Source organism: Castor canadensis, chromosome X (genome assembly GCF_047511655.1).
Source record: "Castor canadensis chromosome X, mCasCan1.hap1v2, whole genome shotgun sequence".
Taxonomy (NCBI): Eukaryota; Metazoa; Chordata; class Mammalia; order Rodentia; family Castoridae; genus Castor; species Castor canadensis.
This window is the reverse complement of record NC_133405.1, coordinates 106,084,272-106,110,667: the sequence shown is the minus strand read 5'-3', so window position 1 is coordinate 106,110,667 and position 26,396 is coordinate 106,084,272. Positions and strand designations below refer to the sequence as shown.

Sequence of the window (26,396 nt, the reverse complement as noted above, 5' to 3'; positions counted from 1 at the left end):
TTGAGCACTACCCAGTGGAAGGAACCCTTCCCAGAATTCCTGGTCCACAGAAACGTAAACAAAACATAAAAGTTTAAGAGGTGAAGTTCTGGGACAATTTGTGGCAGGGTGCTATAACCGGGACAGATCTGTGGTATGGTTCCCACTTCATAGAACAGGAAACGGTTCAGAGGGGTTGCAAGAGTCACGTGCCTGAGAAGCTGGAGAGCTGGAACTTACACTCAGTCTTTGTGTATCCAACTCACAGTCCCTTCTCCCTGTCCCCCCCTCCTCCGACATTCCCTCTCTTCTAAGAAGAGAACATTCTTTTCAGACTCCATTAGTTTCCAAACCTGGCTGTGTGTCAGAGTCAGCTGTGGTGAATGTTAAAGATAGAGATTTCCAGGCCCCACCCCAGGCCTACTGAGTCAGAATTTTCAGGCATGAGGCCAGGACTTTGCATTCTGAACTGGCACCCTAGGCGACCCTGCGGCCACTGGTGTGTGAACCAGATAGTGGGGCCATGCTGCTCAGTCAGGTCGTTGTAAGACAACCAGAAATCATTTCTTCACAATCTACCTAGCACTCACTGGATTAAATTTATACTTTCTTTTCTTTTTTTTAAGTCTCAGCTAGTCTCCCGAGTAGCTGAGACTACAAGTGGGTGCCACCAGGTCTCGGAAAATTGACGTTTTCTTCTCCCCAACATCATGAAAGTATTTTTAACCCCCACACAACTAAAAGACAGAACTTGTCAGTACAGGAACTTGATGGTCCTGCCCTCTAAGAACTTCCAACTGAATGGAGAGATAAGATATGAAGTCGACAATCAAATGCTAAATTTTGTGGCTGTGGCAAGAAGCACAAAGACCAATGTGACAGCATAGTGGCCCTGGCAGTTTGGAAGGGGCCCCCTAGACAAAAGGTAGGATGCAGGGTACTGGGGGCCCTGGGGAAGCAGAGGAGAGAGGTAGAAAGATCAGATGATGGAGGTGTTGGAGGACCCACGACTTTGGAAAGCTACTGTCACTATTTACCAAGGACTACATTTCAGACTTCACAGAAAACTAAAGAAAACCACAGGTTTCTATTTCGCAGGGTGTCACCTACCATTTTCCCAATGACAGTTTGAAGACATTTGGGAGAATTTTAAAGGAAGAAAAAACTTTGTTTTTGCCCTTGAGAAGTTTAAAATCTAATGTAATACAGCAAGATGAGGCAAGGGAAAAGGAAAATTCCAAGTTGAGAACTCCCATACTCAGCTGGTGGAATAGAAACTGCTACAACTACTTTGAGGGAAAAAAAATTTTTTTTTGAGACAGGGTCTCACTTTGTAGCCCACGCTGGCCTTGAATTCAAGATTCTCTTGCCTCAGCCTCTGCTGGGCTGGGATCAGAGGCATTTGCCACTAAGCCATCCCTGCCTGCCTTGGGAAACTTTTTAACAGTGTCTGTGAAAGCTGAACCTAGGGCTGGGGGCGTAACACAGTGGTGGAGCACTCATGTGTGAAGGTCTGGATTCCATCCCCAGTACCACAAAGAAGAAAAAGAACTGACCATAGACACAACCTATGGCCCAGTATACGACGATACATAAACCTGGAAGGAATGTGGCTGCCAGAAGGCATGCACAAAAATGTTCACAGTGGCACTGTTAGCAATAGCTGTAAAGCAAAACTGCCAAATTCCCACCACCAATAAAGTAACCGATAAACAAAATGTGTATTCATACACTGGAATACTACACAGCAAAGACAATGAATGAACTACACTACACTCAACATGGATGGATCTCTGCCATTCTGTAGATTTCATTTGTTTTTTGATTGGTGCGGGGTGGGGGGAGAAGGGAAGGACTGGGATTTGAATTCATGGCTTCATGCTTGTCAAGCAGGCGCTCTACCACTTGAGCCACATCTCCAGTCCTAAATTTCATTTCTATGAAGTCCCAAATGAAGCAATGCTAACTCGTGCTATTAGAAATTAGGATAGGGTGGCAGTGTACCGCAGCAGTGGTTCACCTGGCTAGCTTGAGGCCCCAGGTTCCATCCTCAGCACCACAAAAAGCAGTAACAATAATAAATTAATTGTGTGGCTACCTTTGGGGCTGTAGTCTGGAAGGAGGCCTGAGGAGATTTCTGGGGTGCTAGTGGTTTTGTTTCCTGATCTGGGTAGGAGTTATATGAATGTGTTCATCCAGGTGTGCAATAATCACGTGTGCTCTGTTCTGTCTAGCTATTTTGTCTCACTAAAAAATAAATCACTTTCATCATCATTATGACCTAGTGGGGAAGGAAGGCTGAAATCACAGGAGGGCCTTGTGGGACAGAGTTGCAAAGAGGTTTACACTGAGTGACAACTGAGAAACGAACACAGTTAAGTGAGAGATTCAAGCACCCAGAAGTTTAAGGTGGACCTGGTAAAATCAAACGGCATTGCCAGGGAGATCACGGACCAAGATGGTTTCAGAAATGCCCATCACTGCACTCCAACACAACGGTGGCCCCCTTCCAGTTCTAGGTTAGGATTAATCACAAAAGATGGGTCACCTCACACACCTTTGGAGACAGGAGTCCAATTTCTCCCAAATTAAGACATGGTCTGAATCCTTGTGGGGTCCCCCTAGGAGCCCCATTCTCAGCGCCCCATTCTCCCTGCTTACAAGATGTAAAACTTGATTCTGCCACCTTGAATTTTCACTCAGTCGATTCCTTTGATTGCAATCACTCTGGGCAATGGTGATTAAATTCCATTAACTGTCAGAATCAATTGAACAGCAAGCTTTCCTTCCTAAAGGGAAGGGCCAGGTTCCAGAACTTGGCTGACTGCAGAAGCCAGGAGGAATTCATTGAAGGGAAGCCCGAAATGAGAAATCATCACTTCCTGAAGAGACACTTAGGGATCCTTCCCACAGTATGTGAGGTCAGAAAGAAAAAGGCAGGGCAAACCAGGAGTGGTGGCACTGGTGGCACAGACTGAGGCAGGAGGATCACGAGTTTGAGATCAGCTTGGTTACAGAGCAAGACCCTGTCTCAAAGAGAAGGGAAGGGAAGATGAAGGAAGGGAGCGGAAGAAAGAGGAAGGGAGGGAAGAGAAGGGGAGACAGGGTAGGAACGGGGAGCAAGACGCTGTGTAGAGGAGCTGGAATCTTCCACCCCCACCCTGATACAACAGATAAGCTGTGTCCGGGACAGCCAGTGACACTAGCTGAATGGCTAGTTCAAGAGCAAGGTTCAGATTTGTGCTACTCCAAGAAATGTTCAGGGACCAGCAAGGAAACTTGCTGGGTCTGGAGTCTCCTCTGGTCTTTCCTACCTGCATGCTCCCTGCTGGGGAAGCCCAGGTGGGAAGAAAGGTCTCCACCGTGGCCCCATTCCCTCAGCATTGGGATGGTCTGTGGTCCATCTTCCCCAGTTTCCTGAGGTCGGCAGCAATGATCCAGAAGCTTCTGGTGCCACCTCAGGAATGTGAAGATGTAATTATTGCATGGACTTATTTAAATTTAGTCTAAAAACAGAAGATTCCATCGAAGGCAGTGTTATCATTTGATACACGTATTTGTATATATAAATGTCATAGCTAGAGATGCACAGTTTTGGTTTGAAGCATCTGTTTCAGATCCCGTTACTCTTCTCAATTCTTTCCCTCCCCGGTGTCCATGTCGTTGGCCTGGTGCCTGCAATTTATCCCACTGGAGGTGGAGTGTAGCTCCCCCTCCCACTGATGTCTGGCCATAGACATCTTTCGGCCAGTGGGATGTAAGCAGAAGTAACAGTCCTGACCATATGACTTAGCAATTACTGTGGTTGCACTTTTGCCATCTCTAGAAGAGCCTGTTCCACATAGCCTACTTGTCCATAGAGGATGAAGGACACTGGGAGCAAATCTGGACTCACACTTACAGTCAAGCCCCATTCTGTGCCATCTACATCGACCAAACTCAGGCTTCCCACACACATGGCTTCAAGAAGTAAATGCTTGCCAGGTACCAGTGGCTAACGCCTGTAATCCTAGCTATTCCAGAGGCAGAGAACAAGAAGATTGAGGTTCGAGGCCAGCCAGGGCAAATAGTTGTAGAGACCCTATCTTAAAAATATTCAATACAAGCTGGGCGCCAGTGGCTCACACCTGTAATCCTAACTACTCAGGAGGCAGAGATCAGGAGGATCACAGTTGGAAGCCAGCCAGGGAAAATAGTTCTCAAGACCCTATCTTGAAAAAAAACCCATCACAAAAAAAGGGCTGGTGGCGTGGCTCAAGGTGCAGGTCCTGAGTCCAAAACCCAGTACCGAAAAAAAAAAAACCAAAAACCAAAACTCAACACAAAAAAAGGGCTGGTGGAGGGGCTCAAGTGGTAGAGTGCTTGTCTAGCAAGTGTGAGGCCCTGAGTTCAAACTTCAGTACTGCAAAAAAAAAAAGAAAGAAAGAAAAAGTAAAACAATATCCCTTCTCTATCTACTTACCCTTAATTCTTCCTAACATTGGGAAAACTTGAAATAGTCTATCTTTTTGTGCTCATATGTTTATTTTCTTTCTCTCTCCAGTAAAATGTAGGTTTTTCTTTGCTGGTTCATCTTTTTTACAGTACTGAAGATTGAACCCAAGACCTCGCTTGAGCTGCCCCCAGCTCTTTATTTTTATTAATTTTTTTGTTTTTGAGACAGGGTCTTGGACTGAGGTGTGGCTGGCCTGGAAGCTCATTTATCTAGCAAGGGGCAAGCAAGAGGCCCTGAGTTCAAACCCTAGTCCCACAAAAAGAAAAGAAAAATGAAAAGAGACAGGATCTCACTATGTGGTCCAGGCTAGCCTTGAACTTGTGATCCTCTTGCCTCAGCCTCCCGAGTAGCTGGGATCTCAGGTGTGCAGGACCATGCCCAGCAGTAAGATGCGGTTTTATGATGTCCGAGGTACTGTTCACCGCCTCAAGCATGGGTAGGTGCATTGTAAGTATTAAATAGTATGTGCAAAAAGAACACACACAGTTCTCTTTCTCCTAAGTTAGATGTCTTTTACCTAATATACGTTCCAGCATGAAGCTCCATGACTTTGGGATAGGCAAAGTTGAGGAAGAAGAGAACGCTTTTTAAAGGGTATACTGCTCAGGTTAGGCCTCAGCTCTCGAGCTCAAGCAATACTTCTGCATCAGCCTCCCTGGAGCTGGCACTACAGGGATGTGCAACTTCACCCAGCTGTAAGAAAACATTCTGTAGAGAAGAATCTACCAAAAGTACCAAAAGGCTGGGCGGCCGGTGGCTCATGCCCTTAATCCTAGCTACTCAAGAGGCAGAGATCAGGAGGATCAAGGTTCAAAGTCAAGACTCTATTTCGAAAATACCCAATCAAAAAAAAAAAAAAAGAAAGAAAGAAAATGTAACAACAGGAGACTTCTGAATGTTTTTCATGGTGTACTCTTCCCCAAGGAGCCTCTTGCAGCAGTTGGGACCCTCAGAAACCACAGCAGGCCTCTAGAAGTGTGACAAGCCAGCAGGTGGCCTAGCCAATACCTGCAATATAACTGAGATGATGCTAAATTTCCACACATGGTATTGGGGAGTCTTCAACTTTAGATAGTAGATCTATGTGTCACTTCACTGGAGTGGGGGGAGGGGAGTCGGACTTCAAAGGGACTTATGTGGCTTCCAAGAGCTGTCAGAACATTTGACTCTCTGGTATTGTGCTGGCATCACACATTAATTAAATTATATGGGAGAAACACCACAATGTCAAGGTCAGGTATTACGGCTGTCAAAGCCTAACATTAGGCACAGTATTTTATAGCATAGAGCAAAGTATACCTTTAAACAAATTCCTTTATCTTTCCCCAGGCCTCTCTTGCCTCTGGCTCTTAAGACATGCACCATTCAACACCACTTCCTATGGGAAGTGCATCCCAGGCAATGTTGTCGAGGGTCCATGAGACCCTGTGCTTTGCTAGACAATGGGAGGTTCTTGGGGGTCACACATAGGTGCCCCATCTGATCGTCTAGATTTCCCCCAGAGGGAGAAGAACGTTCTTTCTGGGTCTGCATGTAAACAGGTTCTAGTTCTGTCTTCTAAGATAGGTCTAGAAGCAGGGCAACTAGCTAGACTAGAAATTGGGCAGGGTGGGGGGGAACTTTCCCTCTGGATGCTGTACCCCCTCTCCCCTGGGGATAGAACTCAGGACCTCTCATGGGATAAGCATGCTCTCTACCACTGAGCTACATCCCCAACCCATCCAAATGTCTTAAATAAGCATGGCTAGGGTGTTGTGGCTGAGCGCTTACCTAGCATGCACAGTGCCCTGGGTTCCAACCCCAGCACTGCAGGGGAAAAGAAAAAAAGCACAGCTAGAAACTCTGAGTATGCCAAACTGCCCCAAGAATTCTCTGCCACTTACATGCTGAGCAAGGGCAAGCCACATTCCTGGGTTCTTCTCACCTCTTGCAGTTCCCAATGAAAACTTCAATGCTGTTAACTAGAGGCCAAATGGCGCATGGACAATCACCACCGCAAGGCTGATAGCAAGTCCATTTAAGTCTCAACACTCCCCAACTCCTAATAAGCACTCTCTGTATGCCAGGTACTATTTTAAGTGTTTTACATCCACCAACTAATTTAATCTTCCCCACATCATGAAGTAGGTCGTATTACTACCCTGCATTTCACGGATGGGTAAAGAGTAACCCAGACTGGGAGTCACTGACTAAAGTCATGCAGTTAGTCAAGTGACAGGGGCAGGTTTCGAACCCAGGCAATCTGATTCCCCCATACTAACTAGCAGGTAGTCTTTGTTATTGAATGACACAAGCTTTATTGAATGCCTGCTTCACACAAGACACACAGATTAGGGGCTGGAGGTGGGTAGGAAGGGCAACCAGCAATCGAGCACTCTATCTAGGAGGGTAAAATATTCCTAAGTAACAGTTTAGGATAAAAAGGGCTGGACGCGTGGGTCAAGTGGTAGAGCTCCAGCCTAGTAAGCAAAAAGCCCTGAGTTCAAACCCCAGTACCACCAAACTTTTTTTTTCTTTGGCGGTACTGGGGTTTGAACTCAGGACCTATAATACCTTGAGCTACTTCACCAGCCCTTTTTTGTGATAGTTTTTTTTTTTTTCAAGATAGGGTCGAGGGAACTATGTGTCTGGGCTGACTTTGAACCTCGATCCCTCCTGATCTCTGCCTCCTGAATAGCTAGGATTACAGGCGTGAACCACCAGCACCTGACTTAACTCAGAGCTCTTGAAGGGGTTTTGAATTCTTTTCAAGGGTAGGCATGCCAAATAAATACAGTGCTTTTGAAAATATGCCTTCAAATATGGGTATTCATTGTATGGTTCTTCCAATTTTTTAGTGGGCTTGGGCTTTTTCAAGATAAAATGTTAAAAAAAAGAAAGAAATTAAACAGTCAGCCTGAACAGACTTCTTGGGAGTGGTAAGCAAGAACTTGGGAGCACAGAGACAAACTAAGTAACTGAGAAATGGGATGGGAGAGGCTACTTTTCTTCTGCAGAACCCTTTGATATTCTTAGAATTTTCTGCCACGTGCAGGTGTTACCCATAACACCTGCTACTAACATGATGTAGCTCTGGGAGGAGCCTTCAGAAAGCAAACACAGGACTGCCAGCCCCCAAGTTCCCATTCAGTAGATTGGGCAGCCATTGGCTTAAGATGTTTTCGGTGATCCAGCTGAAAGTAGACGGTGAACAAAAACACACCATCTGAACTTGGCTTAAAAAAATATATTCCTAGCTGGGCATAAGATGTCCCCAGCTTCTTGACAGACTGAAGTATAGGGACCACTTGAGCCCAGGAGTCCCAGGCCAGCCCGGGCAACACAGGAAGACCCTGTTTCAACACACAGGCTGGGCGTGGTGAAGCACATTTGTAACCCCAGCACTCAGGAGGCTAAGGCAGGAGGAACAAGAGTTCCAGGTCAGCTTCACTACATAGCAAGACCCCGTCTCAACAAACACCATGACCCCCCCGCCTGGCCCATAAATCTCTATTCCTGGGAAGTAAAAACAAGGACTACCCTTTCTCCTGGTTTTAGTGTGGGCACCATGAGATTTTCAGCTCTGTGGGGCTTCCCTCTCTCTCTGCCAGGGATGCTGCAGTTTCTCTAAGGAGGAGCCTAGGTCCTGGTAACCAGGAATCCTTTCTCCTGCACAGTATAGGACCACCAGCACAGTATAGAACAGACAAACAAAAGTCTATTGAATAAATGACACAGCCATGTTTCCATCCGTGCTCACCATCCATGAAGAATTATACCATCCCGTGCCTTTGGAATTTTCGACTTTTAGGGCATGGGTGTCACATAACAAGGGAGTAGTGCTTTCTAGCCTTGACACATATGAAATGTGCTATTTTGGGGGTAGGGGTGGGGGAGAGAAAGGGTCTCAAGCCCAGAGTGGCCTGGAACTCCATGTCCTCTTGCCTCCACCTCCCCAGTGCTGGAATTACAAGCATGTGCCACCAACTCTGGACTTGCGATCATACTTTTATGATGCACAAGGATAAACAGTGACCAACATGGCTGCTCATGGCCTGAAGCCACCAGGCAGGAAGCTTAAGCCACCCCCAGGCCCACCAGGCCCCTCTGAGAGGCTGAAGGGGATACCTCTCTTGGCCCACTGGCAACCCACTCATCCTGGGATGCTCTAAGTTAAGGGGCTTCAGAGACCATTCACTGGCTCCTATGCACCTGAACTTGAACGGGGAGGGGGTGGTCTGAGAGGGCTGGGAGAGAGGGGGCCGAAGTGCTTCCTGGGGCTTGGGCTAGCTGGGGGTGTGCCTAGGTTTGGGGGACGATGGGGCCTGAGCGGTGGGCTGGAGAGGGCACGCTGCCAGCTCATGCTGGCCCTGAGCCAGGAAGTCTGACTGAACTTGGGCCAGCCCTGTTGGCCCACAGACTCTGTAAGCTGAACTGCTCCAGCGCTCCTTGGCCTCTTTGTTTTCACTTCCCCACAGTTCTCCCTTAGTGTTAAGGAATGTGCTTTGAAGGTTCCAGCATGCTTCGCCTGTGCTTAGGGAAACCGAGAGCAAAGGCTGGGCCTAGGCCAGATGGCTGGAGGGAGGGCACCTGTGATCACACCGAGAGCGGCCCATGGGACAGGTGGAATCCAGGGGGGGCCCAGGGTGGGTGAGAGCACTTAAGTCAGCCCCTCGTCTTCTCTGCCGGGAGACACCCCTCGCAGTGCTAAACCTTGGAGAGGCTCAGGTTAGTTTTCTCAAGGGCGGCTGTATTCCCTTACCAACTCCCCCAGAGAGGCTGCGTTTGTCCTGGAGCTTGGGGTCTCAGATCTGCTTTTCTGTTTGTCCAGGGCAAGGAAGAATAGCAGGGTGTGTTCTGGCTAGAAAAGCTGCCTCCTTGATTTGCATCAGAATAATCTTCCTGGACTGCCTCGGGAAATAAATTCAGGCTTTTCAAGGAAGGGGAAGTGAAGGAAGGGCCCAAATGACCTCTGTCACCACGGGAAGAACTTGGGCCTGGCCAGCTTGGCTGGGGTGGGAGGTAGACAGGTCCTTGCTACAGGCTGCCTGCTAGCCTCACCTCCCTCCTAGAAACCCAGCTGTAGGTTGCGGGTAAAAGTGGAACCCCAGAGTGGTTGGCTTCCTTCTCCCCAACCCCGGTCCCCTGCCCACGGTCCTTTATGGCCTTTGTTATCGGGCACATAAAAGGACCAAGTCTCCCCTGCTGGGCCCTTTGAGGGCTCTTAGCACTTGTGGCCCCACTTACCCAGCATAGGGCTTCGCACACAGCAAGTGCTTAATAAATGTTAACTAACCAACACACCATCCGGGTCTTTCACTACCCAAAAGCACTTTCCTCTGCAGACTTGGTTGGAGCTCTGGGTTCTGGTCTCACTTTTGCCACTAACATATCACCTTGAGCTAGTAGTGTTTGAACCCTCTGAACCAATTTATTCCACTGTGTTAAAAAGGGCCTCCTTGGGGCTCTTCTATGAGATCTGCTCACATTCTTGCTTGCTGGCTGTCACTTTACTCCCAGGTCAGGTCGTTTAACCTGCTGCCAGGGCCAGGTCTTAGCAGGGCCAAGGATTCTCCCTGTTCCTCTGTGGTCTATTTAACTTCAAACATACACCTAGTCCTTGGGCTCTTGACACATCGGTTCCTTTCTGTCCCCACAGCCATTTATACAGCTCCAGCTCTTAAGAAGGGGCCGTGGCACATGAGCAATAACTCCAATGCCACAAGGGCACCCGGGTCGTTTTTCTGCAGCCAGCATTGTCTGTTTAGAACTATGGTAGATGTCCCTCCTGCCTGGTGGGTGTCACTGGCCTTGTTCAGACATGTGTGGGCTATGGATTTTTTCCCCTGATTTCCATTTCTCCTTGTGCACTCCCAGGCTCTGCAGACGGTAAACACAGTGACCTGAGGGATCCCTCCTCCCCTTTCTCAGAAGAGCCACTTTCTCTGCTAGGTAATGACTGCTTTTTCCTTCAGCTTCCTCTCAGCCTACACTGCCCTGGATAGAGTTTAATTAGGCACCAATGCACCCAGGGGCAAAACCCAAGGACCCCTCTCGGGTTGAGCAAATGGGGCCCAAGCCCGATGCAGGAGCCCACAGCCAGCCTCCCTTGGCTGGTAAGTGATGGGCTGCCAGCAGGTAGAGGAGCTTGTCCGTTCTCAGCTAATGATCGCCTTAGGCACCAAGTGATGGGAAATCCAGGCGGGCTGGCGAGCTGCAGGGCTCAGCCAGGGACAATTGTATGGACCAGTTTAACATAGCTGTGGGAGGGATGGCAGAAGGAATGCTCTGGTGTGTGTGTGTGTGTGTGTGTGTGTGTGTGTGTGTGTGTGTGTGTGTGTGTGTGTGTGTGTGTCCCAGTCTCTCTTTTCGGAGCCTTCCTGCCACCTTTCCCTCGCTCTTGCTCTCGCTTTCGGTTTTTCTCTTCTGTTTCTAGCCCACGCAAGTTGAAATTAGAAAGGTCTTTGAATTCATTTATTTGTTTTAATAAAGACAGCATTTTAAAGCAGCATATTTGCAGCAATTGAGTGTTAAGCTAAACACCAAGCCAACTAAATGTGTTAGGGGGAAATGAAGTCAGTTTACAAGAAACATGTAATTAACATGTTCTTTGACTTTCCCTAAGCCTTTGTCTGGTGCAGGACAAGACAGAGGAACCATAATCAACTTTAATAAAATGAAAGATAATGTCAAGGCAAAAGGGGAACAAAAAGTTTGGGAGGGGAAACAAAGGCAGAAGAGGGGATTCCTGCATTATAATAAATGTTAAAAATACATCTTTTGTTTCCTTATATTTAGTCAACAGCCATTTTCTCCTTCCCAGTAGGAAGGCTCAGGTTTGGACTGTACCTGTTAACAGCAACAGAAGCTGAGACCCCAAGGGGGAGGGAGAGGTGGTACACGGCACCCCCAGGAGATGCAAGGGAGTTTCAGGAGACTGATAAATTCAGGCTAATGGAAATTACTATTGCACAACACGGGAGTCTTCACGTGGCCTGACTGCCAATAAACTGTTCCCCTCCTCACCCCTTGGAGAAAGTGAAATAAGACATTAGACTTTCAATAATCTCATATGGTGATGATCAATCAAAACCCAGAGGAGAAGGCCAATTTATAGAAATTGTATCTGCTTCACTGGGCTGCGGGAACCAGGGAGCTGAAAAGAACACTGCGATCACCTTTGGTGTGAGAAGTTGCCCCCAAAGGACAAATGCCAAAAAGCACTGCCTGTACACAAGGGGTCTTTTCAAAGGGTTAGGGTGCTTCAATGAGGCCAGCTTTGCGCAGTTCTCTGCTGAAAGGGGAAAGAGCACGTTTATGCCACATCAAAGCTATTTATTTCTATTATCTGTTTGTGATTTTAAGCTGGAATTGCCATCTTTCTTATTTGTTTTCTCACCTCTGAAGTTTATTTACTGAATTAACTTTTAATGGATCCTCTACTTTGTTCTTCAGAGTTGGTTCCTAAGACTAGGGCCTTTTTAGCCAGGACCCCTCCAGCCTTTGTGGACTCCCCCCCTCCAGCCTTTGTGGACTCCCCCCCCCCACACACACACCAATCCCAATCCTGGAGGTGAAGAGCTCAGTTTCTGTTAACTCCTTGCCCGCTGGTGTCTTTTTTCTGTAACTACTAATCACCTCCTTTTGATCACTGCCAAGTTCTCAGGTTGAAGGAAGTTGAAAGGACCTCTTGACCATTCTGCCTGGCTTGCCACATGAGCCTGAAAATGTCGACAAATTTGAAACATCTGCCGGGCTGCTTTGGTCTGATTGCTAAAATATGCCGACCTCAAGCCCCCTCCCCCCGCCCTTTTTAATCTGTTTCATATTCACAAATTAAGCATTTAGTCTGGGTAATAAATCAGGGCGGTTTACGAGGCTCACACCAGACAAACAAGCGAGAAGGGCGCAACCCAACACCCTGGAAGCAGAGTGCACTGAGCTGCACGCGCATGAACGCCCCAACACGCCGCCCGAACCCACACTTTGGCCTGTCCAGGAGTTGGCGGGGTGGAGAGTGCGAGGGAGCGGCCCCAGCCTGGGCCCGCATCTCTCAAACCTTCGGCGAGAACCCATGGCACCCAGCCCGCCCTGCCTCTGGGCAACTCGGCGCCCCAGCCCCGCCAGGAAGCTGCCGCTGGCAAAGGCGACAACCTCACCCGGCACACACCCTGTGGTGGGCCCATTAAGCTTCTCTGTGCTGAGAAAGCTGGATCCCCCTCCCCCACCTCTCTCATCCGGCTGGGCTCTGCCTTAAAGAGCCCAGGCCCACACAAACCCCGGGAGTAAAAGATTCCCTCTCCACGTCCACATGTGACCTCCACTACGCCTGGGCGCTAACCTCTCCGCGCCCCAATCTTTCTGCGCTGCCTTCTCCCAGGTTTCGGTCCCACTAGCCACAATGCTACTTTCAGATTCAGGCGGGGGCGGGGGACTCCTTTTAGAGTGGATCAAGGCTTAGAAGAGACTTAGGGAGGGGAGCAGAGGCACAAACAGGACCCAGGCTCCCCGCTGCAGAAACCCCTGCCCGGGCTTTAGCGACCACCCATACTCAGGGAGCCCCAATCTGTGTTTCCCGCCCTCCCCCGTGCATCAGCAAGAAGCAGACCTGCACCAGGGGTCTCGAGCCAGTCCCTAGCTCAAGACCTTGGGAGACCTCGGAGAGGAGGGTGGCTCTGGAGTCACCTCGCCCGGGCCTCGTCACCCTGCTATGCTCAAGTTCCCCATCGACCGGTGTTGTTGACGCTATCGTGGGACTTGGCGGCGGAAAGAAGACCGGCGGGAAATCGGGAAGCCTGACGTGCAGTCCACCCCGGACCTAGGGGGAGGCACAGGAACAATTCTCCAACCCGCAACACAGTACACACGTCGCCCTTCTTCTTCCCCTAACACACATTCCGACTGCGAAAGCCATTACCGCCGGCGCGCGAGAGACTTTTTAAATATTTACAGCCCGCTCTCCGCACGGTAGCCTGATCCATCTTGTGGGCGCGGAGGCGGGGCGCGGGGCTCCGCTCCGGCGGGGGCTCGGAGCCCGGGCGGGGGGCGCTAGCAGCCTCCCCCCGCGGACGCTGGGTCCTCTCGGAGCCCCCACCTCGTCCCCCCGCCGGCTGGGGAGGAGACCCGAGACTGCGTGCAGCGCGCCCGGGACCCTGCCAGGGCCTGAGCGGGCGGGGGACAGCGTCCGGGAGGAGGGAGGGCCGGGAGGCTGATTTAAAGGTTCTCACCGGGAAGCGAGCGAAGCACAGACCTGAGAGCTGCCGGGCGGTGAAATCCGAGGAGCTCTCTTGGCGAGGAGGGGCTGTCAGAGGCCATTTATCTCTCGCCAGAGTGGAGGCTCGGCTCCCACACCGCCCGCGAGTAACAATGGCAGCGAGCAGCAGCTCTGCACGCGCTTCAGTGCATGAATGGATTGCGGAAGATGCCTGCGCTCCGCTCCGCTCCGGCGGCTCTCGGAGCGCCCCCTCCCCTCCCGCCGCCCCCGCCCCCGCGGCCTCCCCCTGCCCTTGTGGGCGCCTCGCGGTTCGCAAGTTGGGCCCGGCGGCGTGGTCTCTTCTCACCCAACCCTTCCCTCTCCCCCTCCCGCCGCCGTTTCCCAGGGCCTTGGCACCGCGCCATCGAGTGTCATTAGGGGCTGAAACTTGACACTAGCTTTCCCGGCCTCCCCAACGCAGACACCCCCGCCGGCCCTCTTTCGTTCCCCTAGCCCCTCGCGGCAAGTTTACTTTCAAGGAGTTGGACCATGTCTCCGCCGCAAAGGCTGACTGCGTGCGGGCCCTGGGGGAGGGGGCGGGTTTGGAAAGGTATTTTCACCTGCCCTGCGGCCTAGGGTGTTCCCAGGTCCCTGCTGGTCTTCAGCCCGGGCACTGGAGGCCAGCGTCCCTCTTTCCCCGCCTGGTGGCAGCCAATCCACCTAGAGTCCTTGCGTTTGGCACAAGTGTATGCACTCTGGAAGCCCCCACCCCGGCCCACTTGTCACGCCAACTTTCGGGTCAGCGGCAGAAACCGTGTGCTGAAATCCTCCCGCGAGGTTGACAGTCTCGAGAGTTGGGAGAGCGCCACAGACCTCAAGATCAGCAGCAGAAGTGTGCTCCCTCAGTTCTGCAAAGGAGGTCTAATAAAAGCCCCCCCTCCAGTTTTGGCCTACAACTGAGAGCAGCGGGGAAGGCAGTGAGACATAGCCTCAAGCCTTCTTGGGTTTCCTTTGGTGGCCCTAAACCAGAACCTTCGGGATGTTTCTGTCCCTGGAGTCCGCAAGTCCTAGATGCGCCAGCTGGGGGTGGGGAGCATAAGAAGCGGACACCCTCAGAGACCCTAAGGCGATGTGGAGTAGCCCGCGGGAAGAGGCCGGGCTGAGACCAGGTTGAGGGAAGATGGCCACACGTGCGCAAAGGCCGACTCCGGAGGCAGAGCGTGGCCAGCTGACCCATGAGACTGACGAGGACAGGCGAGAAGCTGGCAGCGAGACAAAGCGGGAGAAGAGGGGCAGCGAGGCTCAGCCGCAGACCCGGAAAGGCAGGCAGCAGCAGCATCCCGAGCTCCGACGCGGAGGCGGGTGCAGCCAGGCCCTGCCTGGCTTATCCGATTCACACCAACTTGGGACGCGCACACCGACTCTCCTCAGTGCCTGCTGCCAGAGCTGGTCTCTGTCGGGCTGGGGCGGGCCAGGCAGGTCTGTCTGAGCCAGTTCAAGAGATCGCGGCCCCCGGGCGCGTCCGGACCCCTCTGATGTCCGCCCGGATTCCCTGTTCCCGGAACAAAGGTAGTGTTTTAGAGGAGCTCGGCACTTTCTTGGAACTGGAACATGGCCACAGGTCTTGAGTTTGGGGGCCTGGGGCCCAAGAATGCTGACACCACCCACCGAATTTTTATCTGGGCTTCCCGATGGCAATACCCTTAAGGCGCTACCCACCTCTGACCTTCCATCAATCAGGAATGGACCTGTACTTCCTGCAACGATGGGCAGTGTAATGCCCAAGAGGGCCCAGACTCGGGTTCTCCAAGACTCCCCCTACCCTCTGCACACTGAAACCCCTATTCCCCTCTGCTGCTAGCTCTGCAGCCCCCAGCAGCAGCCACAGAGCTAAGCACTTTCCCACTGCTGTTGGCTTTGCACACTCTCCCTGCACCCCCACAAGCATACACACACAACCATTCTAGCCCTTCCTATCTCCCCGCTGGGAATCCTCTGCAAGTGACTGCCTAGTCTCAGTGCAGAGCAGCAGCAGAGCTGGGGAGCATGGAAGGCAAAATGGAGGTGACGAAGGGAGTGGAGGGCTCGGCCCTTAATGGGGAAGGGACTCCTGTCTGAGAAAGGCAGCCAGGAAACACGGTCTGCAGGAGAGGGGGGAGCATAAAGGGAAAGCCAGCACTAATCCCTCAGCCTGCCTACGTGGGGGCCGACAGTTGACAAAAGCCTTTTCCCTGAATATTATCTCATGTGCGCCAGCCTCACAACCGGCAGTGGGGGAGGTAGGGCAGATAGCATGACTCCCACAGAGGAGGGACACAGGCCCAGAGGTTAAGACAGGTCTGTACTAAGGTTCAGCTGGTGGAGGAGGCCCAAGGCTTGGGGGTTTCCTGCCAAAGCTCATTTTCCTGTTCAGTAGTGTTTGTGTCTGGTGAGTATCTGTGTAGAGTGGAAGGGGATTGCTGGACAGGAATGGACAATCCAGTTAGGGAAGTCCGGGAAGGAAAAGACACAGCCCCACACCTCTTCCTCTGCCCAGGCCTCACACACACAGCAGTCCCTGCTCTCTTCCACCACAACCTGGAGCTGACCCCCCACCAGCCTGCCTCATGCAAAGCTCAAGAACTTGGCTGCAAGTGCCTCCCTAGACCTTGAGTAAGGCTTATTCCCAGAGGTCCTGAGTCCTCCTTGGAAGGCCTGACTGTGCTCAGCCCTCCTCTCTGTCATCCCTGCCCCCCAGCCTGGGCTGCAGGATGCCTTGCGTCCAACTGTGGTTTCCGGGCAATAAAACAACTATTAAAGTCTCAGACACGGCTGGTGATTTGCATCACATCCTCTCATGAGTGGATTCAATATTTAATACACAGTATTGAATACGGATATTAAAAATCAATAGCTGAGGACCCCTGGGGAGGCAGCACGATGCGATCCTGCTTCAGGAACGCAAGCAGCTCCTCTAAAAAGACAGGAACGGCAAGTTCAGCCAAGCTGAGGCCTGCGCCAAGGGAAGTGAGGAGTTGTGGATGCATCTCAGCTTCCTGATCTGCTTAACGGGCACCACTCCTAAGTTGAGCTAAGGGCAAGCCAGAGGCATTGTATGTTTTACAAGTTTCAGGATGGGTGGTGGGCAGGAGGGTTTGTTTCTAAGCAGGCTATCTGCCAGCTGCACGGAGCTACCTTTTTTCATCTCTGTTTGTACTTTGGTTTGGTGGGGTCTGAGTCTTGTATGCAAGCACTTAACTTTTCCCACCACGATGGCTTCTTCCTTGAGCCTTAGGACATCTACCACAACAGGCCCCATGGGGAGCTCTTGGCATAAGCTTTCAGGGAGATGAAGCAGGAATTGCAATGGCTCAGGATATTCTTTGCAAGGTAAAGGAAAGGGGAATGCCTAAGTTGCAGGGTCGTGGATGCACTGTCAGCCTTCAGGACAGAAGCTTTCAGGTCTGGTGGTGGCTGGGGGGGAGGAGGTGACAGAGGGAAGGGGACAGGGAGCATTCCTGCTCCAGAGCCAAAATCCAGATTGTCTGTTAAACAGCCAAGAGACAGCAAGCTCCTGGGATGCATAATTATCTTTTCAGGCCTGAAGAGGAACACAAATTACTCTCTTCTTTATCAAAACATTGAAATACACTTTACCCTAAACATAACAAAGCTCTTACGGACCGGACCGACAGGGTAGGAGTGAAATAGCTTTCAAATGAGTCTTTTTTTTTTCCTGCCTCAGAAAGAGAAGAGAAACTGACAATGAGAGACCCACTTAGGTTATCTGATTGGAAGGGTCTAGAGGACTTTAGAAGCAAAAAAAAAAAAAAAAAAACCTAGGTGAACTTGACCTACCAAAGTGCCATCCCAGACACTCAATTATACTATAAATTTTATAGATTTCCTTTTCATCATAGCTTAAATCAATATAGACTGAGTGGGAAATCTTGCTCTGGTATAAAAAGATTAAGAGGACACCTCAAGAAAACCTCACAGCACACATTTGGGCAAAAGAAGCGAAGAAGAGAGGTGCTGGGAACTGACAGTTAATGAGCTTGTGGCCTCCGCTCTTTGTTCTCTAACAGTTGTCAGAGAACCTTCAAAGAGTGGGAGGGAACAGACACCCTTCTCAGAACCCACACAGGAAAAACAGCCACTCTCTGGATACTGCTGATCCCTGGGTGGTAGTTTGCAGGCCCCAGCTCCCTGGGAGTTTGCCTGTGTGTAACTATGCGCTTCCGGACTGGTGGTGCAGCTACTTTGACAATGCTGGGCCATAGGCCTGTGAAACTCACTTAGCAGAAGTTCTACGCAGGGGGAAATAACGTTCTAAGGACATGTTGGATAAAGGGCAAGTGAACTGCTGTAGTATCTTCAGCAACCTCTCCCCCAGTCAACTTCACTTCCCACCGCCCCCAGCAGGCCAAGTTCTGGGCCTGTTACAGCCCTTGAAAACCTGGACAGCTTGCATCTGGTACAAATGTGTGACTTAGGCAGACAACTGGCCAAGGGAGAAGGCCCTGTGGAGGAAAACCACCAGGGCTTAGATCTGTTCCAGTTTGGGGGAGTTGCACCTCCAGAAGGCACTGGGGATGACACACCTTCCCAGAGCTCTGTCGCAGGTGGGATCTACATACGAAGTCTCAAATGCTCAAATGTACACGGGGATGGGGGGCCAGGCAGGAGGAAGGGAGTATCTTCCCGCCCCCTCCCCCCTATCCTTCTCTGATGTTTTTCTGCAAGTTGCTAGTGGAGTTGTTCTTGGAGCCTCACGGAACTGTCACCACCTCCTGGCGCAAACCAGAGAGGAGGAAGGCTTCCTTCGGGGACAATATCCTCCACAGGACCCGGAACCTCGAATCCGGGTGGGAATCTGCACAGTTCCAGTAAGACTACCTCCCTCTTACACTACGCAGAAAAACACCCCCTGGGGACTCCTGGGGGCGAACCGGGAGTCTGAGGCCAGGGTCAGCACAGGGATTGTCCTCACCACCAACAAGTTGCCAGCCAAGATAACAGCTGTGGAAGGGGGAGGGGAGCCGCAGGCAGCCACGACCGAACGGTTGCGATCTAGAAAACTCAACAAGAGGCCGCCGCGGTGGCGGCGGCTCCAATTAGCTGAGCCAACTGGGAAGGCAAAAAACGAGGCAGCGGCCCGGCCGATCGGGCCCCGGGCGAGCAGGCAGGCGGGCGGGGGCGCCGGGCCTCGGAGCTGCCCGGGCGGCCCTCGCTGGGCCCCTCCCGCGGGCTCTCGGAGCGCGCCTGGTGTTTACACACTGTCCTTCCGACACGGGATCAAGTTTCAGGCCGTGCTGGAGGCGCCGGGGGCCGGCCACAGGCCGGGGAGAGGGGAAAAGCTGGAGCGGGATCTAAGGCTGCGCCGCGCTGCTGAGAAGGCCAGGCGTGCGAGGGCACAGCTATACAGCCGTCCCTCCGCGAGGGGTGGGGAGAAGCCCACCAGGTAGGGCGGCGGGGGTAGGTGCGGCTGCGGAGCGCTATCCAGGAGAAGCATCTCCGAGTCGCAAGAGTGGAGTGCAGCGCTCACTCAGGCAGGACAACTCGCCCTTGGATGGGAGGGGATAGGCGGTGTGCTCCGAACACAGGCGCATTGACTGCCTCGAGCGCCCCTTGTGAGCTCCTCGCCTCCTCCCCGTCCCTTTGCTATACTACCGATCCAGGCCATTGTTGGGGGCAGGGGGTCTGTGGACTGAAGGAGGAACACGAGACAGAAGACTTCGCGCTCCCCTGCGCGTCCCCAACGCTGTGGAGGCCTCTGGCCGAGTGCCGGAGGGCTCGTGGCCGCGCACCTCCTCTGAGCTGGCAGCCCGCGGGTGCCCCACGCTGTCAGGCGGCGGCGAGTGAGCTTCCAGCAGCACAGGCACACTGTAAACAGCCGCGTGTGCGCCCTCCCCGCCCGGAGTGGGAACCTCACCCAAACACCATGTCTCTTCTGGTTCCCGGGCGAGGCTTATATGGCCGAGTCTGGAGAACAAGAGCTCCCACTCCACCCCCAAGGCCACCTGGGCCCCGAAGCCAGTTTTCTAAACCTGCAGGGGGGCGGGGTGCTTTGGGGAGGGGAGAAAGTCAGCCTGTCCCCTCCCGACTGAATGTCTGCTTTGTTCCGGAAAACAAGGGAAGCATTAGGCTGCTGCCCCCGGGGAAACACAAAACTTCTTTTTGAATCTCGGGAAGGGCGGCTGACTGCATTACGGAGCTCGAGACAGACCCAGGAAGGGAAAAGTCGAAAGGGCGGGGGGAGACAAGGGAGACTTCCGAAAGACACATGGACAAAGTGGGGGGAAAGCAGCTCAGGGTGGCCGGGCCGGAGACTCAGGAACCCAACTCTGCGCGAATATGCCGCGCCAGTTCTAGCATGCAGCCGGCCAGGCCAAGTGGCGCCTGCCCAGCCGGTGGCCGTGCCAGCTTCCTGCCCTGCCCAGGACCGCGGAGCAGTGGGGGATGCCGCCGCAGGCTGGCCCGGAATTGGAGGATAGTGCGGGGGAGGGGGGACGCGAGGCCGCAAGTAAATCCCGACTAGAGCTTTCTGCACATATACGCTCCACTTCCCCCCCCCCCCCGTAAACCCGGACACTGAGTCTGTGAGGTCTTTCAACTTGGAGTGAGGGGCAAACGTCAGGGAGTTTACGGGTGCCGTGGGGGTGGGGGGAACAGTATGAGATGTCTTTGGTCTCATTTGATGACTACCTGTCCCATCGACTTCCATCTCAGCTCTGCCCAACTGAGTGTACCTGGTTGGTGCTACCCTAGCCCATATAACTAGGCTAGAGGACAAGCGAAAGCAAATTTGCGATCGCTTCCCCGACTTCTACCCCTCACTTAGCTCTCCCTGAATCCAAGGAAAGGGAGGGCACCTAAGCTCTGCCCCATCCCCTCGGGGCGCTCCCCTCCGCCTTGGGAGCTCAGACTGCAAGCGAGGGTTTTCCCCCTTTCCCCTGGGCTCGCAGGGTTTCTAACTTCCTCCAAATCTCCCTCGTCGCTCCGAAAAGCCCCCAAGGAGAGGAGCCGAGAGGAAGCAAGCCGCTAGTGTGTGAAATGAAGACCATGTGTGAGGATGGCGGCATCAGAGTGCAGCCGCGGGGGAAGGGGGTGGCGAAGGCCCCCGCGCGGCCCGAGGCTCTGGGTCGCAGCAGCCAGCGCCTCTGCTCGGAGCTGGGGACGCAGAGCCGCGGCGAAAGGCAGTGGAGAACTGGCCGTGTGGCCGGCGGCAGGGAGAGGGTGTGGGGGCTGCTACGCCGTGGGGGGCGGGGGCGGGGACGCAGCCCGGGCTTCCTGGGACGCAGCTGCGACCGAGGGCGCAAGAGCAGATCGTGCTCGGCGGCGGCGGCGGTGGCGGCGGCGGCTCGGGCCCGCCGCACTCGCAGCTGAGAATCAACAAAGGGAGGCGGCAGGCGAGCGGGGGAGGGGCGCCGCCAAGCATTCGCTGGCTGCTGTGGAATAATAAAAAATAATTAATAATGATAATAAGAGAAAAATCCCCCGGCTTTCATGGCTCTGGGTTTCCGTGTGGCTGCAGCGGGAAACGCGCTGTCCTTGAGGCGGCCTCTCTTGCCCGCCCTGCCTGCCCCTCCCCCTCCCTCGCCCCCACCCCCTCTCTCGCCCCCTCCCCTCTTCGGGAACCGGGAAGAGAAAGGTCTGCAGCTGACAAATATTATCCATTCTCCCCATCGATCGCGGAGTGTACAGATGTGAGCGCTTGATGTGCCCGCGGAGCGGCGGATCCTCCCTGCTCGCTCGCTCTCGCCCAGGCTCCGCTCGCCGCCCCCCTCCTCCCCCTTTGTTCTCCTCCCCTTTCCCTCTCTTTAAATAGATTTCAGGGCGCTGCCTGTTGGAGAGCAGCTGGCGATCTCTCCCGAGAGAGAGAGAGGGAGAGAGAGAGAGAGAGAGAGAGAGAGAGAGAGAGAGAGAGAGAGAGAGAGAGAGAGAGCGCCAGCCCGAGGTGCCCTGTCACCAGCCTCCCCTCCCCCATCTTTCCTGCTGTGAGCCCATCTCCCCTTTCTCCAGGTTCCAAAACAGAAAACACCAAGAACACCCACGTCCACTATAGCGCGAGTGTCTCGGAGCCTTTGGACCTCTTGCGCAGTCCCCATGCTTTCCTTGTGTCTGTGTGCGGAAGAGAAGGAAGCGCGGGGAAGGGACACAGGGCCGTGGCAGAAGATCCGCGGGTCGGGATCTTTCCCTGACAGCAGCAGCACGGACACTGCCCAGGTCACGCCAAGCGGGTACAGTTTACCCATTAGGGAATGTCGGCGAAGGCGGCCCTTTTATTCTTTTGCAGATGGCAGATTAAGCTGGCAGCGTCCAACCTCAAAGGGACCCGCCGCTCGGCAAAGGGTTAACCCGCCGGCCGGTAATCGCTCTCGCGCGCACACACATACACACACGAGCGCGAGCGCGCGCAACCACCACGGCCGGCAGTGCACCCGGGCTGGGGGAGTAGCTGGGGGGGGGGGCGCGGGCTTAACCAGGCCGCTCGACTAAGCCCGGGCCACCTCGCCGTCTGTCACTTAAATGATTGTCCTCCGCTCCGCTCAGTGCGGTCAGTACGGGCTGTTAACAGGCAGTTGCAATCAGTTTCCGAAAGGTCAGCCAAGGTCCTCCGGCTCTCGCAGACGGAAGGCATTACGAAACCGCTTTTGTATCTGCAGGCACTTTAGAAAAAGAAGCGAGGAGGGGCGCACCACAGCGCCGCGGCTGCTGCAAGCCACGGGAGAGGGGCGGGGGCGGGGGGGAGTCTGTACCCCCGCGGCCTGGGCGGAGCGGCGGGGAAATCACCGGCGGAGTGACCTAGGCCCTGCAGGTTTCGATCAGGAAGCAGGAAAGGGAGGGGGGAGCGGGCGGCAAAGGGAAGGAGGAATGGGAGGAAGTGGGAGAGGCGTCCTGGTTCCCCTCCTCTCCCGGCCGGCGTCCCATACCAGGATCAGGACAAGGGTGGGAGGCCTTGAGAGCAGAGAGACCCCGTTCTGACTCCACGATCCTCCCGGCTCCAGAATTGGGGCAGAGGATGATAGGGGAGGCGGGGGAGACCCTCTCAGAGAGAGCGAGTTCCCGCACGGTGTCTGAAGACACTGCTGCCGCTGCCGCTAGAAGTCGTCCATCAGCAACCAGTCCAACCTGCCAGTGATAATGTGCGATCAACACCAAATCACCCCCGCCAGGCGCGATCCATCATCGCAGCGCGCCGCGGGCCCGCGTGAGGCTGACTCGCGGCTGTGGGGGGGGGGCGCAGAGCAGGAGGCGGTCGCCCAGTACTCCCTGACTCTGCGCACCTCATTGCCCTTCCTGGAGGCCTGCACCCTGGCGTTCTAACTCTCCAAGTTCCCCAGTTGCAGAGCGCAAAACCTAGTGGCTCCTGAGTTCCAAGAGCTGGTCACTTAGAAGCCCGCCCTGTTACCCTGGTCACACCCTGCAAAGCCATCCCTTCCTTGGAGCTGCCCTGCCTGTCCCCTCCCCCTCCTCCGAGAAAGCGTGGCTGGCGGAAAATTAATATTTAATATCATGAAATTGATTAAAGGGCTAGAAGCCGGTGATGGGGTGGGGGGAAGGGTACGGGCTCCGAGCGTAATTAAAGATCTGAGAGTCGAGGCCGTTTCTAGTCGGCCCGGGCCGCACATAGCCTTTGTGATGTAGTGGCAGGGTCGGGTGGGGCTGAGCTCGGTGGGCCGGGGGCGGTGGCCCGCGCAGCCCAGGTTCAGGCCCACGTGGGAAGTGTGAGCGTCACAGCGGAGGGGAACTGTCCAGGCAGTGGTGAGTAACCTTAGCGTACCTGGGGTTGTACGGAGACCAGCCCTTCCCGTGCCCGCCTGTATCGCTTAGCTACTCCAAGGATGGAGTGTGCGGCAGGTCTTTGAAGCTAGTTTGGCTCAGAAGCGCCTTCACCACCCCAGGGGCCCTTGACCCATTGCACCCCTTACAGCTCCAAGACCCCCTAGTGCAGCTTCACTCTGGGCTCCGCTCAGAAGGCGTCCCCAACCTGGGCCTTTCATGTAGCACTTAGGGAAGCGGGAGTCAGGTCCTGCAACTAGGGACTCCTAAGATCGGGGCTTCTGCGGGTTCTCTCCTGTCCAGGCCTCACCCCAGACCGCTCTTGCCTGGGGCAGCTTAACTCGTGCAGCTGCGCTGCAGATGGGGCCTGCTGCACGATAAGGCGGGCTGTCTCCAGGGAGTCCTCACCGAACCAGCTCGGCAGGCCGCCTGTGAGGTTACTGTGCTTCCAGGGAGGGGCATCAGGGCTGGACGTGGGTGCAGCTGAGGTGGCCTGGCTACCTGCTGACGCCTACGAGAGGAATTGGGTGGGTGCAAGGTCAGCGGTGACCCTTTGGCGCTGTCTATAGTTTAGAAATCGATGGTTGGCTTGGTGGTGGGTTGAGCCCAGCTCATAGAGGCCTGGCTCCAAAGGGCTGTTATTGAACTTTTTCTTGTATAAGATTTATCTTTTGCTGGGCACCGGTGGCTCATGCCTGTAATCCTAGCTACTCAGGGGGCAGAGATCAGGAGGATCACAGTTGGAAGCCAGCCTGGACAAACAGGAGATTGTATCTCGAAAAAAACCCATCACAAAAAAGGCTGGTGGTGTGGCTCAAGGTGGAGGCCCTGAGTTCACACCCCAGTTTTGGTGAAGCACTGTGTCTGAAAAGCACCAAGTGTGCAGAGGATAGAAAGCACACACAAAACACACCAAGCATCTTTGGCCTTAAGTAGTTAGGGAACCCAGAGAGCGTCCATCCTCCAGGCCTCACTGCTGGGAAAGTCAGGACCACGGGAGGATTAGGCTTAGCCTTGGGTTTATTGCTGTACTTGAACAACGTGCTGGGGGCTGCCTAAACTGGATCAAGAGAGGTAATTAAAAGAGGTGCTGCAGAATGAAGGAGTGGCTGGTGTGGCTGCCCCCGGGGTGGGAGAAGGAAGTGTTTTCCTTGAGAATAACACGCTGGTGCAAATGTTATGCAGTAGGACCTTTTTCACCAAAACAAAACCAAAAAGTTCACATTCAGCCTGTCAAGATGAGCTGATATGCAACATGCAAACTTTAGATGGAACCTTGAACACAGTTACAAAGGGTAATGGGGGAAGCTTTTTTGGTTACTTCTCTGTTCCTACCATCGTGATTTCTACCTGCATCAGCTGCTCCCTTGGGGTGGGGGACCTTCCTGACCTCTCAACTTGAGCCCTGCGGGAGATCACTCAGAATGCACCGCATTCATCAATGCCATTTCTGATAAATTGGACCTAAGGTTTCGGAGTGTCCTAGGAGGAAGGCAGCCTACACAGTGCACATACCAATGTCAGAGAAAATGTGAAACCGCACACATTCTGAAGCCTTTACTAGATAATATTAGACATTTCACAATCAGGCAAACCACATTTTCCAAGACATTCCTGACTTAAGAGCTCTGGGCCCTGTCTTAATGGGGCGTGAAGCCCTTCCTGAGGTCATTGGTATTATGGGATTGTGTGCCAAAGGCATACCAAGGCTGGAAGAAATGACTTGGTGTGAAGCTCGCACCCAGTGGTCCCCGCTGGTCCTCTGTCCACCGTGTCTGGCCCGGAAGACATCCTTGAAGTCCTTGTCCTAGCCAGGGCCCGTTCCTACCTCCTGAGGTCTCCAGTCCCTACCTGACTTGAGTCCCGGGGTGTAGGGTGATGAAATATCCAGGTAGGGCGATGGGCAGGGGGCCTGTCTGGGGAAGTGGCAGGACTGAGTCCTTGGGGTCGCCCGTGGCCCAGGAGGTGCGACTTTCGGCCTGGGGACACAGCGCGCCCTAGCTCACGGAGTGGGGAGGGGGGCACCTGCGGCGTCTCTCCCCCGGCGCCTCGGCTCGCGCGGTCGCACGCCGGCCGCCATCTTGACCGAGCGGCGCGGGTGGCGCTGCCCCCGGCGATGGGACCGCGGAGCCGCAGGCCGGGCGGAGGCGACCGCGCGGGCGTTCCCAGGCTGGCGGGGGGCGCGCGGGGCGCCGGGATCGCTCTCTCCCGAACCCCTCCGCGCCGCGGGCCACGCCGATCCCTGGCTGGAGACAGAGGAGCTGCCGCCCCTGGCGAAAGCGCGGCCTGCAGTCGTCGCTCCCCGAATCGCCGAGTGAATTTGAATTCCGAGGAACGACCTCCTGTTCTCTGACTCCTGGGACGGTCAGGGTGTTATCAACTCTCGCCACACAGCGGCCGGTTCGCGCACCCCGCAACTTGAGTTCTGTCCCCAACCCGCAGAGGCAGCTCCGGGGACGAGGCCTGCAGCACAGTCCCTAAGGTTCAAGGGCTTCCCAAGACGCTCTCTAGGGACAAGAGAGGACTTGAAAGTTGCCACAGTTTCAGGGCTCTTGATTGGAGAAGACTGTAACTTCAAGAATCCACTGTTTAAAAAGATTTAACGTGCATTTAGGGAAAGCTTGCTAACGGCAAAGCACTGTTAGGACCTACGGTAATCCCTAAATTCAAAAGTGAATTTTTTAAAGACACCTCTGGCCCTCAAGCAATTTACAATGCTGGTGGAAAGGCAGACTTGCAAATGACAACAGCAGATCAACATAAATCAGAGGCAGGAATCCTGCAGTAAATGGCTCAGGAAGGGTCAAATTATTTTTGAAATAACTTTTATTTCTAAAAATGCAGAATCAGTTATGGGAGAAGAGAATAAAAATTTACGAACACTGGAACACTGGTATTTCCAAGGTTCCAGGGAATAAGTCATTACTTCTGAAAGGCTACTGTTTAAGAAAAACAGTGAAAGTTTCTTTCACCTAAGCAAAATAC

General features: G+C 53.6%; 1 protein-coding gene across 1 annotated transcript in view; it reads right to left on the bottom strand.

The window, feature by feature from the left end:
- The window catches only part of Bcor (BCL6 corepressor), a 116,392-nt gene that overhangs the window by 74,541 nt on the left and 15,455 nt on the right, over window positions 1-26,396 (bottom strand). The window lies entirely within an intron of this gene.